This window comes from Oryctolagus cuniculus, chromosome 11, assembly GCF_964237555.1.
Source record: "Oryctolagus cuniculus chromosome 11, mOryCun1.1, whole genome shotgun sequence".
Classification (NCBI taxonomy): Eukaryota; Metazoa; Chordata; class Mammalia; order Lagomorpha; family Leporidae; genus Oryctolagus; species Oryctolagus cuniculus.
This window is the reverse complement of record NC_091442.1, coordinates 100448078-100457867: the sequence shown is the minus strand read 5'-3', so window position 1 is coordinate 100457867 and position 9790 is coordinate 100448078. Positions and strand designations below refer to the sequence as shown.

The 9790-nt window shown below is 38.6% G+C and overlaps 1 long non-coding RNA gene across 1 annotated transcript in view; it reads right to left on the bottom strand.

The window, feature by feature from the left end:
- Positions 1–414: 414 nt before the first annotated feature.
- The window catches only part of LOC103348351 (uncharacterized), a 117568-nt gene continuing 108192 nt past the window's right edge, over positions 415–9790 (bottom strand). The window contains exon 8 of the long non-coding RNA XR_011380214.1: positions 415–529. This is a non-coding gene — a long non-coding RNA (uncharacterized lncRNA). The remainder of the gene's footprint in view (positions 530–9790) is intronic.

Here is a 9790-nt window from a genome sequence, read left to right as displayed (position 1 = left end):
AGAAGTAGACAAGCTCCAGATCACACAATTCCTTAGATGTCATTTCCTACTACTAGAAGGTAGGAAAGAGAGGAATTTGGTATGACAAATTTGAATTTGAAGAGCTATATTTGGCTGCAATGTGAGACTGGAAGCCCAGACAGGATATAAACCAGGTTGAGACTGTAGGCTGTTCTGCCATGTTGACCTTGGGTAGTACCAGCAGTGGTAAAAAAGAGATGTAGATAAATTTAAGAGATACATGAGACAGAAATCGATGTAATTTGACAAGTAGATTAAAAATGGGTCCCACTGTATCAATGGTTATTCTTAGATTTCTACTAAATTCAAATGGTGTTGTCTATTGGGATAGGAAACCAGGCAAGTGATCCAGGTTTAGGGCAGAAGATACTAAATTCATATTGAATGTCTTGCAAGGGACATACCTTTAAAACATCCTAGTGGCGGGGTCCAAAAAGCAGTTGGTACATGGATTTGCAATTCAGAGAAGACGACAGGTAAGAAGTTATTAAGGACTCGAGGGGATTTCCTAGGAAGACAAGAGGAAAAGACCTAAAATGTTGAGTAACTTCAGATTAAATGTTTGGGCAAAGATCAAAAAGCCTGCCTTTGCATTTATTTTGAAATGGAGCTGTATCCAGAGAGATAAAGATAAAACAAGAAATTTCTGAGGCAGAGAAACCAGAATAACACAGAAGAAAATAAATATCTATGGGTATATAGATATATATTTTTTAAAAGTCTCTAATTAACAAGATATATTGCTAGGAGAAGCATTAAGCAAAATGAAATCTTTAATAGTTAATTAAATTTAGTTACATCAAGATCATTGGTGACCTTAGCAAGAGCTATTTACGGACATGAGTCATGGGCGTTAGGAGAGAAATTGGAGTGAACAGAGAGCACATAGGTGATAAGAAAACGGAGATGATAGTTTTCATTTTAAGAATATTAGTTATACTGGTATATATTTACCATTCTAAATTGCATCTCATCTAATCCTTATAATAATCCTGCAAGAATTACCCTATCCTTTTACTATTCTTCCATTGAAGGATTTAATAACTTGTCCAAGGTCACACACAATAACAATTCTCTGAAGAAATCTTGTACATGAAGAGGAGGAGTGATATAATTAGGCAAGTAGCTGGACGCTGAAGAAAGGAGCCAGAATGTTGTGGGACTGACTTGTAGTTAACCTCTAGAGGGAAGCCTTTGGCTTACATAGGGATAGGAAATATGTTTTTATCCTCTTGAAGAAATGGAAATATGGGAGAAATGGGGTTGTCCTCAATCATGGCTTGGGTGAGACTGAGCTCTGTTCAGCTAGCCAAAGGATTCAGAATGGAACATGCTTCCTGTAAAAGTTATAACCCTCAATATAAGAATTTTTTTATTTTTATATCTATACAACATTAAAAGATACCCCTTTGAATTCTTATCTGAATCTAAGGGGTGGATATGGAGACAGGAAGAATTTCAGCTTTTTGGACGCTAGTTTTATGGTAGGAAGTTGTGACCTCGAACCTTTGCCATTAGGGTTAAATGTCAATTCTCCATGAGGACTTCCCTGATGTCCCAAAGGAACCCCTTTATACTACATCCATTGAACCCTGGGCATCATCCCTGTTCCCAACACTCACTCCACTTTACCTGTGTTCATTGTGGGTCCCCCTGACCCAGCCATTTGTTCCCCACTAGGGACTGCACTTTCTTGTTTTGACTACATTCCCAGGCCCTGGATCAGGCCTCAGAACATGAATAAGTGAATAAACTTAAAACGTCCACACTAAGTTTCACATGTATACCATTTTTGCCCTTTGATGTCAACTTTCAAGCTCTAAGCCTGTAGATTTTACAGCTCCATAGTGCTGTTCAAGTCTACCAAAGCATTTCTGATTATGAAACACTTGAGTTGAGTCTCAAAACCTGAAGTAGGAAGGATGGAAATTATCCCTTTATAACAAATGAGGAACTTGGGCTTCAAGGAAGTAGTTTTTCTCATGGTCTCACATTTAGAGGGGCAGAGCTGGACCGTGCAATGACTCAATTGTTATTTGTTCCCCAGAGATTCACATGCTCCAGGCTTAGTCTCCAGTGTGGGTGTTGATGTGGTCTAACCTTTAATGGGGGCTCTCTAGGAGGCAGTAACTAGTTAATGAAGCCTCCATCCTCATGAATGGATTAATGCTGTCTCAGAGGAGTGAGTGAAGTCTACTAGGAGTAGATTAGTTCCTATGAGAGAGGTCTGTTATAAAAAGAATGTATGAGAGGGGTTTGTTGTGAAAAGAGTAAGCCTGCTCTTCCTCATTCTCTTGCTTCCTGGCTCTGCATGGTTCTCACTTGTATTTTCACCATGATGTTATCTACCATCAGGAGGCCCTCATAAAAACCAAGGAGATGCCAGCACCAAATTCTTGAACTTCCCAAACTGTGAACTACATAACCTCTTTGCTTTATAATATTACCCAGTGTCAGGTATTTTGTGATAGCAATGCAAAACAGCCTAAGACAGATAGGAATTATCCTCAGATTGTAGATGAAGAACGTAAATGTCCTGGGAGTAAATGGCCTTTTAGCCAGGGGGCAAGAGTTGGACTGTCACCGAAATTTCATTGTCTTGTCCAGGTGCCACTGCACAATGTAATGTGTTCTATTATTGAAAGGTTCTATGGATTGCAAAAGATGCAGAGTCTCTGAAATTCGACTTTTTCATTCCCCTTTATTTTTATTGTTATATACCCCTGTAGAATGAAGAAAGAAGCCTTCCTAAACTGAACTGTCCACACAAGCAGGTGGGAAAGTTTGAAAATGCTCCCCACCAGGATGGAGTGACCCTTGACACTGTGCTCCTCTCCTGGGAGGCAGGTAACAACTGCTCCATGACCCACAGGACATTTTGTCCCCAATAGATCCATCCCTACCTTTTCTAGCATCCTTTGGATCTTTAGCAAGAATCAGGAGAAAAGCTTGGCTGCACAGACAGAAAGAAGCATGGGGTTTCTGAGAGGTTACTGGGCTTCCCATGCCTGGACAGGATCAACCATTAGAAGAAAGGAGGACAGGAACTTGTATGGGAAGGGGTAGTGGGGTTCACTTACTCTTTGATCTCACACCTCTGAGAAGCAGGAGATAAGAGATCCTATTTGAACACCATGTACAAAATGTAGATGAGACAATATAATAACTGGTACACCTAGGACCAATCATGCCTTGGGTTTAAGGACTAGCATTAGGGATCTGATAAAAACACTGTAAAAAGCAGCCTTGTCAATGAAAATCTCTCCATCTCAGTTTCCAAGACTGGAAAACAGAAATGAGGACATGGAATTCCTATTGAGAGGATTAATCAATATACTGTCTATAAAATACATGGCTTCTAACAGGCTGTTGGCTCATTATTGTTTTCTTCATTTTTATGCACCTTGGTGGGGTAGATGGTATGCAGCTGAAGAGAGAGGGCTTGCGATCATAAACATCTTCAGGGAAAGTTATTTTCTAGGCTTGAGAGGCTATAACTGCTGACAGATATTGGAGGCTCACGTGACATTGACGATTTTGGTTGATAAAACTGAAGGGAAAAATTACAAAAATCACTTTCTATGATGTGAATAAGAATGGGCCATGACCAGGAATATAAAATGTGCTAACTCATGCACAGGGTTGGTGCAAAGCCTGGTTTCTTTTAGGTGAGCCTCATGCTTTCTGTCTTTGAATTTAAAGTAACTTTCTGTCCCTGAAACAGATACACTCACGTGTACACATCCAAACACACAACCATGTGAACTGGAATTCATTCTTTTTGGAGGTCTCCTCTCAACGTAGGCCATTTGTTTATTTTACACCTCATATTTTCTCCAGTGGGATTAATGTCAATCAGTAAATAATATTTTATTTTCCATAACTTGCTTGGGATTTCAGACTTCCTGTATTTAAAGTGGGTTCCCAGACACATATGCATATACTAATGGCTTTTGTCAGGATGCAGTGTCCTATTTAACTGTCAATGGATTCATCCTCAAAACTTCTGGAAATAAATAGAGCTCACTTAATTGTATTGGTTTACCAAGGATGTTAGCCAACACTTGAACTTCAGTTATGTTATGCTTATAACAATTCAATTCATGAGTAGGGTAAGAACATCTTATCAGAAATGAAACATTAAGAAGGCAAAAAAAGTGGGGCCAGTCTTAATATTTCAAAGAAAAGACAAAATATGATTTCTAATATTTCATTAGTGTATATTTCTCAACACAAACTGGGAGCTTATATGTGTTTATCAGTGAAGACAGATGTTGATATGTCTTCAAAGGTGTATATAAATGTACATGCTTCTTTGAATTATCATTCCCACAAAAGTCTCCAACTGAAAATTTTGTGTCAGCTTCATAGAAGCACATGATTTTCTGTTTTAGTAAGAAGACTAACTCTCTAGTTGTTTGCCTGTATTAAAGAAATTCAACAAAAACTATTAGTTTCCTGATTGCCTTACAATTTTATGACATTTAGAAAGAACACAAATGTGAAGAAGCCAGATTGGGCAAGATAAGCAAAGGATTCTAGAATGAACTAGCATAGAAGGTAGAACAGGTACTACAACTTGAAAGCTACATTCTACATTTCATCAGTATATATAATCTCAACAACAGGAGACATTCTGCAGATATCCTGACATTTATATTAATAAGGAACAAGCAGATACTACGATTCAAGAGATAGCATGGTGTCCTTTGGCTTTGATTAGGTGAGTCATGGTTTTCATACATTTTCAGTTCCTGATGAGTTAGACATTTTGAATCCTTCATTTCTAACCTTGCTAGTGTTGTACAGTATGGTTACATACTACATTTCTTCATTTGTAGAACAGGAGAATTGGAGATTTTAACGTATGGCTTTCTTCAATTCCTAAAATAATCTCTCATTCTGAAAATCCAGAACCATAATTGAAATGGTAAAATCTGACACTCTTCAGGAATAAAGGAAAAGACAGAGATGACAAGAGAATCTTCTTTTCTTTGTATAAAAGAACATGACTCTGCTTTTAAAATGAATTTTCATCCCTGAAATAGATGTGCCAACATGTACACACGGACACACACACACACATACAACCACACAAACAAAAGTATGTGGACACTTGGCTTCTGTTAAAAATGTGGATTTGGACACCATGCCTGGAAAAATGTAATTTTGTATTATGTGTGAAGAGCTGCAGAAATGCACATTGACTTCATGAAGAATTATTTTAAGGTGGATTAGGGACAAAAGTTAAGGGGTAAAATGTAGCATGGCATTATTTAGAAGGAAAAGTAGAAAAATCAAAGCTATGTGTCTTAAAAGAAGATAATGGTTAACACATGATTAGTTTAAATGCTGAAAACTATATGTGATTCATTGTTCGTATGATATATAATATCAGTATCTTGACACACGAATGGTAAGCAGTGCCAGATATATATTACTTCATTTAACAAGACTTGAGTGTCTACTACTTGCATACAGGATTCTAGGCTCAGGGATCATATAGTCCACAAGAGACAGGTTCATCCCCCAGTCTCCTGGAGTTTATGTTCTAGGGAAGTAAGACAATCAATAAACCAACAGATAAAGCTGTAGTCTATCAGATGATAAAAAGTGTGCTCCATAGGGAAAAACTAATCAGGGCCCAAAGGTAGAGTCTGTCAGAGGAGGAGACTTATCATGACACTAAGGATGGTCAGGGTGGGTGTTATTGACAATAGGTTTGTAAGCTGAGACCCCAGGCAATGAGAATAAGACAGGTAGATATCGACCAAGAATTCTAGGTAGACGGAATAGCAAATTCAAATGCTAGAACCAGAAGTACAATTGGTATTTTCATTGAATAGCCAAAGCCAGCAATGCAAAGTGGCAAGAAATTAGGTCTGAACCATGGGTGAGGACAGACCAGATGTACCTTTTGTGTCATGGTAAGGACTTCGAACTTAACTAAGCAAGCAATGAAGGCATCAGAATTACTGAGCCCCAGTAGTATAACCTAATTGTGGACTTCCAAAAGGTTGCTTACATATTTTCTGCTAAAATACACTCCTGGGGGAGGACATCAGGTGCAGTGAGTTAAACTGTCACTTGGATGCCCACATCCCCGTATCAGAGTGCCCGAGTCTTTGCTACACTGATTCTAATCCAGCTTCCTACTAATGCACTTGGCAGATGGCAGATGATGGCTCAACTGTTAGGGTCCCTGACACTTGTATGGGAGACCTGGATAAAATTCCTGGCTCCTGACTTTAGCCTGGCCCAACCCTGACTGTTGTGGGCATTTGGAGAGTGAACTGGAGGATGGATGATCTCTCTCTGTTTCATCCTTTCTCAGTGTCACTGTGCTGTTCAAATAAATAAGTAGATTTTTTTAAAATCATCTTCTGAGAATATTTTTATCTCTTGGCTAGAACAGGTTTTTGGTTCTTGTTGATACCCAATTAACTATATAAAAGAGGAAATACCAACAGAATACAACAGTAAACCATGGGGAAAATATTATTAAACACATGTATTTTGCTTTTATAGTGATAAGGATTGATGGAAAGAGAAACATAGCAAGGTTTGACATTGCTAACCCCCATTTCCAGGTTGTCCTAAGTCTAAAAGTCTCTTTTATGGAAGACTGTGAATAGAAAAGCCATCCAGTAGAATCCTGGGAGGCTTCCCCCAAGTCATCCCATTTCATCCTTTGATCATCAGTGTTTAAGGTCCAAGGACTGTCTAACCTATTAGAACTGGGTCTGGGACAGACCTTTTGGGAGTAGCTACTCTTGGGAGATCTGATTTGAAGAACTAGTTTAGAAATGGGAAACCTAAAGCTCATGACTGAAAGGGTCACATTACTTGGTGCTCACTGAGGTTCTGGACTCTGCTTTCTTGTGCGGACCCCACTCTGATCCAGAGATGCCGGATGAATCTTCTCTTCAGTCATGTCTCCCAGGCTGATGTAGGTAACTTTGGTGATAAAAGTAGGCAAGAGTATATGGGCCAGTATGAGCCTATCCCTCTTGCACAAAAGAAGTACAGAGTACATAACAACTTAGTAGATGTAAATTTTGACTTAAAAATGTTAGGTTTTCCTATTAGAATCATCGATTCATAATTTCACCCCTTAGCTGGCCTCAAAACTCCCATTACAGGAATTGAATGTGTAGGTCAGTGTGCAGGTGCTTTTTAAGCTGCCCAAATCCAGGTCCCATGGATGCTAGCACTATTTTCCATTGGCAAATATGTTGTTGGTGAAACATCTGATGAAGAGAAACTTCTGTTGTGGTGTGGAGCAAAACAAAGTGAAAAGAGTGGTTCTGTCCCATTTTTACACTCTTCTCACTTTCTCCAATGCTTGACCCTCCTACTTGTGCCAAGACCACTGGCAGGACTGGGAAATTTACCCACTCACCTAATGCATGAGATCATTTTCTCATTGTGCATTCTGCTCCACTGGCCAACTTTATACAGGAAAGCCCTGTGGATTTATTGCCAACCAGTAATGCTGAAAATGCCAAAGTTTGGCAACAAATTTAATATTCAGGGCTGTTGTGAGATGTAGAACCCTTTTTGAAGACAACTGTTTTTCCACAAGTTGCCTCAGACTTATAACAGGTATTGGAATTTAAATACAACCATTCAAGAGTGAAGGCAGGGGACACTGTGCAAAAGCATGGCCATCTTTGAAGTGTGGTCATGCTGGCAACTTAGATGTGTCTTATCTCAGATGAGTAATAGCTAATTACAGCCCACTGAGACTCAGCAGTAATTAATTAATCCATGTGTGTCCATTAAAACCCTCTTTCTGCTCCTAATGGTGCTTGTGAAGATATATAGAAGTAAACATGTTCTCCAGCATAGAATACTCTGTGTGTTGGAAAAATATCCAAGAACCACTCAAGCTTTTCATGAATTTGACAAATTAGTTCTCTCATCCTTGACTCTTATCTATGGAAATCTGACTGAGTTCCTATATCCTGACATGAACCTTTCCTTGATTCTATGCCACTCATTACATTTTATCTTGGCTTATTATTAAATATACTATTGTATATCTTAACTCTCCTCATACTTGTATTAGGCCTTTGTGTAAGTGTGTGCATGTGTGTGTGTGTGCGCACACATGTGCGCGCTCTGCTTCCCTAAATAAAACACAAATTTCCCATGGTGATACAGCCTTTTATTTCTTTATTCCCCTCATTTTTCTCCCTTCCTTTCTCCCTACACCATCCTCCTCTTGTCTTCCTTTCTTACTCATTTATAAATATTTTAATAACTACCAACTATCAAGAACATTCCTAGGAGCTGGAGATACAGGAATTTGGAGTCTAAGAAACAAATTCAATTATGGTAAAAGAACTCTGTATATCAGTGTGGTATCACTGATTTTCAATATATTCTACTTCTCTGGCAATATACTTAGATATTTCTGTAATTATTAAAAGTTTCAGTATTTCTGCACCTGGACAGTCCTTTTGCTCCACAATTATTCTACAGACTTTGTGATAATGTCAGGTGCTAATTTTTATAGATTTAAAAGATAAATGAGTATTAAACCTAAGAATTATATCACAAAGTTTCTGAAATACATTGACGTGTAAATAAAAAGTGGGGTGGAAGGTGGGAGGAAGACACTGGTGCTTTCTAAGGAAAAGGCATCATTTGCCCTTTGGGGGCATCCTAGATATTTTCAGAGCACAGGCGAGGGACCCATTGTGTGTAGGAAATGAAGAAGCAAAAGATAAGAAAAATATTTTTATTAGAAGTCTCATTTTAAAAAATACAGAAAACCAGCAAAGATGAATATAGGTCAATAGTCAATGTTAAAACAGTTCAAGCACACATAAATACACAGAAAACAGTCAAAATGAATATAGGTCAGTATCAAAATTAAACAGTTGAAGAAAAATATACATAAACTCTTGATCCAATCCACATATGGAAAGGATGTGCAATTAGACATTCTTGAAGATGTCTTTTCTTTCTCAAAGGAGCTGCTTAGATCCATAGGTGCTGTTTTAGACTAGTATCTGAAGAAAGAGGAGGGTATGGGAGGGAGAGAGAAAGAAAGAGGAGGAAAGAGCAGAGAAAAGGGAAAGAAGAAAAACTGATATTTCATGAGCTTTTTAAAAATATATAATGTTAAATGGTTTGTTAGGCATTGTATGCATCACTTCATTTAATATTCACAGCAGCCCTGCAGGACAGGCATGGATCCCCACTCCAAAGATAAGGAAAGAGGCCCACAAAGTTTAAGTCCCTTGCCCCAGGTCACACAGTTGAAGTGGCAGAGAAATTGGAACCCAACTGTACTCCAAAGACCCCCTTTTTCCCTCTATGTCCGATGTTTCTCCACTATGCCACACCCTTCAGTGGAAAACAACTCTTGGTTTTATGGATCTCAGGAGATGTTGATCTAGCCCATGCAATGTATACCTTTTTTGGAGCTTGGGAGTAGAGAAATCTGGACCACATTTCCAAGAGGACAAGTCTGATTGTCTATTTCTTCGTTTCAGAAGAAAGACCTCAACAGTTGGCGGAAGAAGGCATAGAAGGATTAAGTGCTGCCTACCAGACTGGTGGGCTATCAACAGTTCCCCCAGAGCATGTTCATTAATAGAAAACGGAGAAAAATGTATGATAAACAGAAATGTGCAAACTCAGACGTGCATGTTAATCAATGATTACGAAGATGAACCAACTCTTGTAACCTAGATTCCTTAGCTGTCAAAAATCCAAAGATAAAGAAACTCACAGGAACACCACACACGTAGCAGAG